Source organism: Sander lucioperca, chromosome 20 (genome assembly GCF_008315115.2).
Source record: "Sander lucioperca isolate FBNREF2018 chromosome 20, SLUC_FBN_1.2, whole genome shotgun sequence".
NCBI classification, from domain to species: Eukaryota; Metazoa; Chordata; class Actinopteri; order Perciformes; family Percidae; genus Sander; species Sander lucioperca.
The window spans coordinates 21,875,603-21,883,102 of NC_050192.1; the positions used below are offsets into that span (position 1 = coordinate 21,875,603).

The 7,500-nt window shown below is 43.3% G+C and overlaps 1 protein-coding gene across 2 annotated transcripts in view; it reads left to right on the forward strand.

Moving 5' to 3' along the window:
- LOC116051982 (leucine-rich repeat-containing G-protein coupled receptor 5) overlaps window positions 1-7,500 on the forward strand; it is a 63,553-nt gene that overhangs the window by 1,411 nt on the left and 54,642 nt on the right. The gene's annotated exons all lie outside the window — the stretch shown is intronic.

A 7,500-nucleotide genomic window follows, 5' to 3' on the forward strand; every position in this document is an offset into this window, starting at 1 on the left:
CTTTCAATGTGACCTCATGACTTTGCGTAAACATACACGCCGCTTTCTAAAAGCCAAGTGGCGTGTTATCTGTACGCATTTTGAGCTATTCGTGTGCATGTCTACGGCGCGTGTATATGCCGTATATAGCACGTTGCTATCTGCGTGTATGTCTACGCCGTATTGACAATGAGGACATACGGCATGGTAGCTTGCTGTCACGTGATGATTTGGGAGGTGTCTGAGCCATAGACTGTATATAGAATACCAACAGATCCCTTGTCTCTGGACGGAGACCAGTGAAGGATATTAGAAGATCTTTCCCGGTGATGGCTGAGCGTTACTGAGCAGCCTCCAACTGAGCTTGAAGACGTAGATGTGACGTGAGCAACCTGTCTGAAAGTTGGAAGTCTTCTGGTAGCTGTGCCAAGAGAAATCTCAATCATTCCCAATCTAGCAGAGACGGAGAGCGTAGGTATATGTAAGGAGATAACATAGACACAGGCTAATTATTGATCACTAAAATGATAGTTAACATTAGTAATTAAACTTAAACAGCTAATGGAAGTCCAAACTGCCTGAGAGCTTCTCCTGTACTATACGGTAATTCCTCTACTATGAGACAGTAAGTCTCGTGGTTATGACCCAATCGTTAGCCTATTTTTATAAAAACGTCTGCTACGGAGCCATAACGTGAGGTACAAGGTAATGGAGCCTTTTATACATTGTTGTGTTTCTTTAGAAATAAACAACGGACAAATAGAGTCTTTAAACGCTTCAGATGTAAAGTTATTCTCTGTCAAAGTGACGTCAAAATGAATGGCAGTCAATGGGATGCTAACGGGAGGTGATGGCTTGGTAGCATCAAAATGGCGCCATAGGATCTACGGGTTGTGAGGAGAAACTTACCCCCTTGGTCTGAGCCCGCCCACCATTTTGGGATCCTACAATATTCGGTTGCCAGGGGCAACAGTGTAAGAGCGACACAGAGACAGAGCAGGCTCGAGGAATTAGCATCACGGCGAACGGGTTGGGTTTAGAAAACGTGACACGCGGGACCCGATCCCCGGTCTCCTGGGTGAAAGTCCTGTGTTTGACCCGTCCTCCCCCCCGACCAACCTCCCTATGCAGATTTTCCCCCTTTCATACTACTCGCTACGGCGTCAATTCACACGCAATCGCAAGGTATTGTTAGTCAATGGAGACCAAACGGCGTTGATAAACACGCTAAAAAGCGAGTATGCGTCTTGATAACACGCCAATAAGGGCACACAAATTGGCGTGTCCGCCACTTCATGAGATCAGTCTGCTTCTTTAGTTTCAGAGGTCCTTATTAAGAGATCTTGGAGCATTTGAAGAGGTTTCACTGGTTCTTGGGTATGTTTCCGGTGTCGTCCTTTAAGAGGTTTTCTTGAGGAAAATCCGGGGTTACCGCCGGGGTTCTGGAGCCTCGTGAGACCGTCCTGATCTCGCGAGCTCCAGTTTTCCACTCACAGATCAGTCTGGCATCTTGAGACAGAGAAAATTTGGAGCCGTTCGCCAAACGACCGACCAATCAGCGTTGGTTTTGAGGCGGGTTTAGGTGTGACGCAACGAGAAGCGACTGTTCAGTCTAAACAACGTGGCGGCTTCCACGGATGAGATGAGCGTAGCTATCACGCAAGTTTTATCCGAATTAGAAAGTATTCCTTCATTGAAAGAAGAGCAAAAAACGGCACTGGAGGCTTTTGTCGGAGGAAAAGATGTTTTTGCTCTTCTCCCGAAGATATATCAAAGAGTTTGATATATCTTTGATCTGATTGGTTGATTTGGCCCGTCTATCACCAACATAGGTGGTGATAAATGGTTTATCCAATCAGCTAACCAGGATTTTCGCCCCTTCCCAAAAGTTCTCCAACGGAAAGTTCCCAGATAGATATGCCGAGAAAATGCCAAGCGATCCATCTGGTGGAGTCAGGTTAGGGGTTCTGGAGGATGCTCGAGAATTTGTGTAAAAGTTTTAAAAGTCCCTAAAAAGTTTCCTGGAGCATTTGAAGAGGTTTCTGTGGTTCTTTAAGAGGTTTTCTTGGGCAAAAATCCGGCATTACAGAGGTCAAACATACAATTATTTGTGTCTTTGTAAAATCAAGGGAAGTCACTTTTAATTCACTATTATGTTATTTTGCTGGAACCTGCGGCTGCTCAGTTGTAGGCCTGCACGATTCGGGGAAAAATATGAATCACGATTTTTTAGTTTAGAATTGATATCACGATTCTCTGCCATGATTTTATTCTCACGGTGTAATGTTTATTGCACACATGAACCACGACACAACAACACAAATTGGCACCTATAGCACACTGATCATCACCACACGCCTGTAAACACAGAGGCTTCAATGAATGAAGAAATATAGTCCATACTGGACATTTAAGTACAGTAGGCTACCAACAATAGTGATATGTAACACACTGAACTAAATCTGGCCCTGATACAGGCTCTATCTGGACTAAATATGGCCCTGATACAGGCTCTATCTGGACTAAATATGGCCCTGATACAGGCTCTATCTGAACTAAATATGGCCCTGATACAGGCTCTATCTGGACTAAATATGGCCCTGATACAGGCTCTATCTGGACTAAATATGGCCCTGATACAGGCTCTATCTGGACTAAATATGGCCCTGATACAGGCTCTATCTGAACTAAATATGGCCCTGATACAGGCTCTATCTGGACTAAATATGGCCCTGATACAGGCTCTATCTGGACTAAATATGGCCCTGATACAGGCTCTATCTGGACTAAATATGGCCCTGATACAGGCTCTATCTGGACTAAATATGGCCCTGATACAGGCTCTATCTGAACTAAATATGGCCCTGATACAGGCTCTATCTGGACTAAATATGGCCCTGATACGGGCTCTATCTGAACTAAATATGGCCCTGATACAGGCTCTATCTGGACTAAATATGGCCCTGATACAGGCTCTATCTGGACTAAATATGGCCCTGATACAGGCTCTATCTGAACTAAATATGGCCCTGATACAGGCTCTATCTGGACTAAATATGGCCCTGATACAGGCTCTATCTGGACTAAATATGGCCCTGATACGGGCTCTATCTGAACTAAATATGGCCCTGATACAGGCTCTATCTGGACTAAATATGGCCCTGATACGGGCTCTATCTGAACTAAATATGGCCCTGATACAGGCTCTATCTGGACTAAATATGGCCCTGATACAGGCTCTATCTGAACTAAATATGGCCCTGATACAGGCTCTATCTGAACTCCTTCAACATGTCTTTACATAATTAAAACATGTTAATGTCAAATGCTTTCAATAAATTAATAAAAAAATCGAGATCGCAATTTTATAACAATCATCGTGCTCAGTTGTACGGTACGTTTTGGAAAAGTGGTGTAATGTTTGTGATTTGTACTGGGGCGGCCCCTAGCTCAGCTGGTAGAGCGTGCGCCCCATATAGGCTCAGTCCTTGGGTTCCGGCGGCCCGGTTTGAACCCGGCGGCCCGGGTTCCAGTCCAACAACAGTGTCACTGAAGTTTCAGTGTTTCCACTTGAGTGTAAACTACTGTTGAAGCGAAACACTAAAACTAATTCAAGTCCATTTCACGTCACAGCAGGTGACCAGACAGCTCTGGCAAAACCATGACATCACTGTACTCTCTGTGTGTGTGTGTGTGTGTGTGTGTGTGTGTGTGTGTGTGTGTGTGTGTGAAAACCTGCCTGTCTTGGCTGTGGTCCTGAAGCAACACAATGTCCAGGATTTAAATTTCACTCTCATTAAAGAAAAACCTTCTTCTATTCAGAATAGCGCCGTGTGTGTGTGTGTGTGTGTGTGTCAATGAAAGCACTTTCCTTACAGTTTGTCTAAGACAGGCAGATGGATACACACACACACACACACACACACACACACACACACACACACACGGCGAAAGTCGATCAAAGGTTCTTCTGTGTGTCTTTATTAAAGCTCCAATCAGGAATCGAATCCAACAAAACATCAAGGAGAGTGTGTGTGTGTTTCTGTGTGTGTGCGTGTGTGTGTGTGTGTGTTTCTGTGTGTGTGTGTGTGTGTTTCTGTGTGTGTGTGTGTGTGTGTGTGTGTGTTTCTGTGTGTGTTTGGCAGAGTTGCCGGTCGCCAGTATCCCACAACCCATTTCAACTTAGTCACCTTTTTATGATGCATTCAGGCGGTCTTTGACAGCTCAGTATCTGCCAGGTGTTTGTGTTCAGGCGGTGAGGCATCGTGTTTTTATGTATTTATTTGTTTCTGTATTTACTTTTTGTTTATTTCATATTCATGTTTAAATATGTTTTTAAGTGTGCACCATCCACCAAGGCGTATTCCTAGGAAGTGCTGCTTACCTTGCAATAAATCTTTTTCTGATTGGGGTTTCTGATGTACAGAGGTGGAAGAAGTTCCCAGCAGGGGCGGAGCCAGATGTTGTAAACATTCAGGACTTAGACCAAAACCTGGGGGGGGGGGGGGGGTCTGAGGGCATGCTTAATTTATGGCAGCTAAATGCACTATTTTAAGTGCTCATATTCTGCTTTTTTGGCTTTTTCCCTTTCCTTTATTGTGTTAAATATCTTTTTTTGTGCATGTTATATGTTTACAAAGTGAAAAAGCCCAAAGTCCCCCCCAAAGGGACTTACCATCTCCAACAGAAAACACTGTTCACAAACTGCTCCAAACAGCTCTATTGTAGTCCAGCCTTTACTTCAGAGACAAACGTGGTCACTTTGGAACACACGTTATAATGCTCACCTAGCTGCTAGCATGGCACGCCCTCATACTCTGCTTCTGACTGGCTAGTAGTCCTTACCTAGCTACTGTCAGGGCACGCCCTCATACTCTGCTTCTGACTGGCTAGTAGTCCTTACCTAGGTACCATTCAAGCCCATTTCCAGTTTTTCCAAATCGAGGCACCAATCACAACCGTTGAGGCGGGCTTTACACGATGACGATAGCGCAGCGACGGCGAGCAGCTTCTTGTTTACATTCAACATGACGGCCACCGAAGCGCAGCAACCCGTTAATGCCGCTGTCGCTGCTACGCCACCCGGATCGTTGCTCTGATTGGTTGAAGGACTATCCAATTGCGCCCAGAGGCATTTGAGTGGCGTCCGTTGGTGACGCCCCTTTGGAAATGGGCTGTGAATGAACCTTCCCCAGACCCACTCTCAGTTACAACTGAGAAGGGTCTGCTGTCAACCAGGCTAGTATTTTAGTATTTACTTATTTTTTAGTATTTACTTTATTATTTATTTTCATTTACACGTTGTGGCATTAGGCTACTTCTTTTACTTGAGTTAAAGATCTGAATACTACAATCAGCTCAGGCCATACGTCGTTTTCTGTGTATTGTTTAGAATATTTGTACTTTCTGATGCGTCGTGAGAAGTTTTAGCAACTTTCAGTAACTGATCTCAGACAGACAGACGGACATCGGGGGAGTCAGATACAATATCCTGTCTGTCTGTCTGTCTGTCTGTTTGTTTGACCACCTTCACTCTGAATACTGCCATCTGTCAATGTCTTTTTGTGTGTGTGTGTGTGTGTGTGTGTGTGTGTGTGTGTGTGTACTAGCTGCATGCCTAAGCAGAGCGGTCTGCAGCCTGAATGGGTCTGTAAAGTCTCTTTGCTGCCCGTGATTGACGGCAGGAGCACAGGAATGCATTTAGCCTCAGTGCGATGAATGAACTGATGTACATATGAAGGATTTTTTTAGTCCCGCCCCTTTTGGCAGCCATATTGGACGTCCTGAGCTCAGCTGACCTCACCATTACATCGCTGATCTGTCGCCTCAAACCCTTTGAGTCGCAGATCAAACACTTTTAGTCGTTTCGCTTTTGTTTACATCAGAGATTTCAAGAAAAAAAGTCAAATATTTTGTAAAAAACTGTATTCTGAGTATGAAATACTCAATTATATATATACTTGAAAGGTACAATGTAGTTTTCGGGCCTCTGTTCAAAGGAAAGAGAAAGATTTCACGAAAAAAAAGACATTTTTAGAAAAAAAGTTTAAATATTTTTTAGAATCAAGTGTTACATCTTTTTTCTTGTAAATTGTGACTTTATTTGAGAAAGAAACAATATAAAAAGGATCCCTACAGAGATAGACCTTTTTGTTAAAGAGTAAGATCCTTTTAGTTTAACATGTAACAGCCCCGAAATCACCATCACCAAACTACACCAGACTCCATGTAAATAATCAGTACTTTTAGCGTGTATAGAGCCAGCATATCTCCACATGTAAATGGGTGAATTAAGGGTTTATTTCAACCAAACGAGATTGGTGATTGTTGGAACAGTGGAAAGATGAACCAAGACGGCTTTTGATAGTTATATTTAGTTTTTGTCGACTTTGAATGAAGTGTGTTTTATGATGATAAAAGTCCTGATTATTTACATGGAGTCTGGTGGAGTTTGGTGACGGTGTTTTCAGAGCTGTTTAATGTTAAACTAAAAGGATCTTACTCTTTAACTAAAAGGTCTATCTCTGTAGGGATCCTTTCCATAATGTTGTCAGACACTTAGAATAATAATCTGAGCTTGTCAGCGGCAAAAACTTTTAGTGGATGGAAACATCACAGACAGGTTAGTGGACTACCTGTCTTCCTGTTAGGCCATGTGTGATTTTGTAGCGCTGCAGAATTTACGCTGCTTTCCTTAAAGTTAGTAATTCACTTGCAAAAGAGAGCAAATACATTGAGAACCAGTCACCAATACACGGCTGCAGTTGACAGTCCTGCGGTTTCAAACTTCTAAGAAAAATCAGCTTTGCATAATGTTTAATAATGAAGGAAATACATTCAACATGTTAGTCGGACCTCAAGGAGGGAAACACCGACTGTAAACAGGAATAAGAAAACTCCTCAGGGCACCTATTTAGTTTAAAATCTTTCGATAAAAAGTCAAATCAACATAATTAAATCTCTCTCTGCTCTTTAAAGATAGTTTCAGGCTGTTTGTTTGCAGCATAAAACAGATGTGTACAGAGCTGTTGTTTATCCCGTTGGTGTCTTTTTCTTTGGGACGAGGCAGACAAAGCCTGACAGCACAGATCGGGGAATAAACCCCCCGCCGGTCACTCGCTGAAACCAAAAGACTGAAAGAAAGACAGAAAGAGAGAGGCCTCGCTGTCATCCTACGCTGCCGAACTACACAACTCTCTTTGCTTTCTTTCATGCAGTTTGTCTTTCTGTGGCCGCCGACATTTGAATAAATGTCTGATATCCATCACACACACACACACACACACACACACACACACACACACACACACACACACACACGTTTGTTTCACTATCTTTGTGGGGACCCGTCATTGACATAATGCATTCCCTAGCCCCTTACCCTAACTTTAACCATCACCACTAAATGCCTAACCTTAACCCTTACCCTCACCCTAACCATAACCTAATTCTAACCCTAATCCTAAAACCAAGTCTTAACCCTCAAACAGACCTTTAACCTTGTGGGGTCCAGCATTTTAG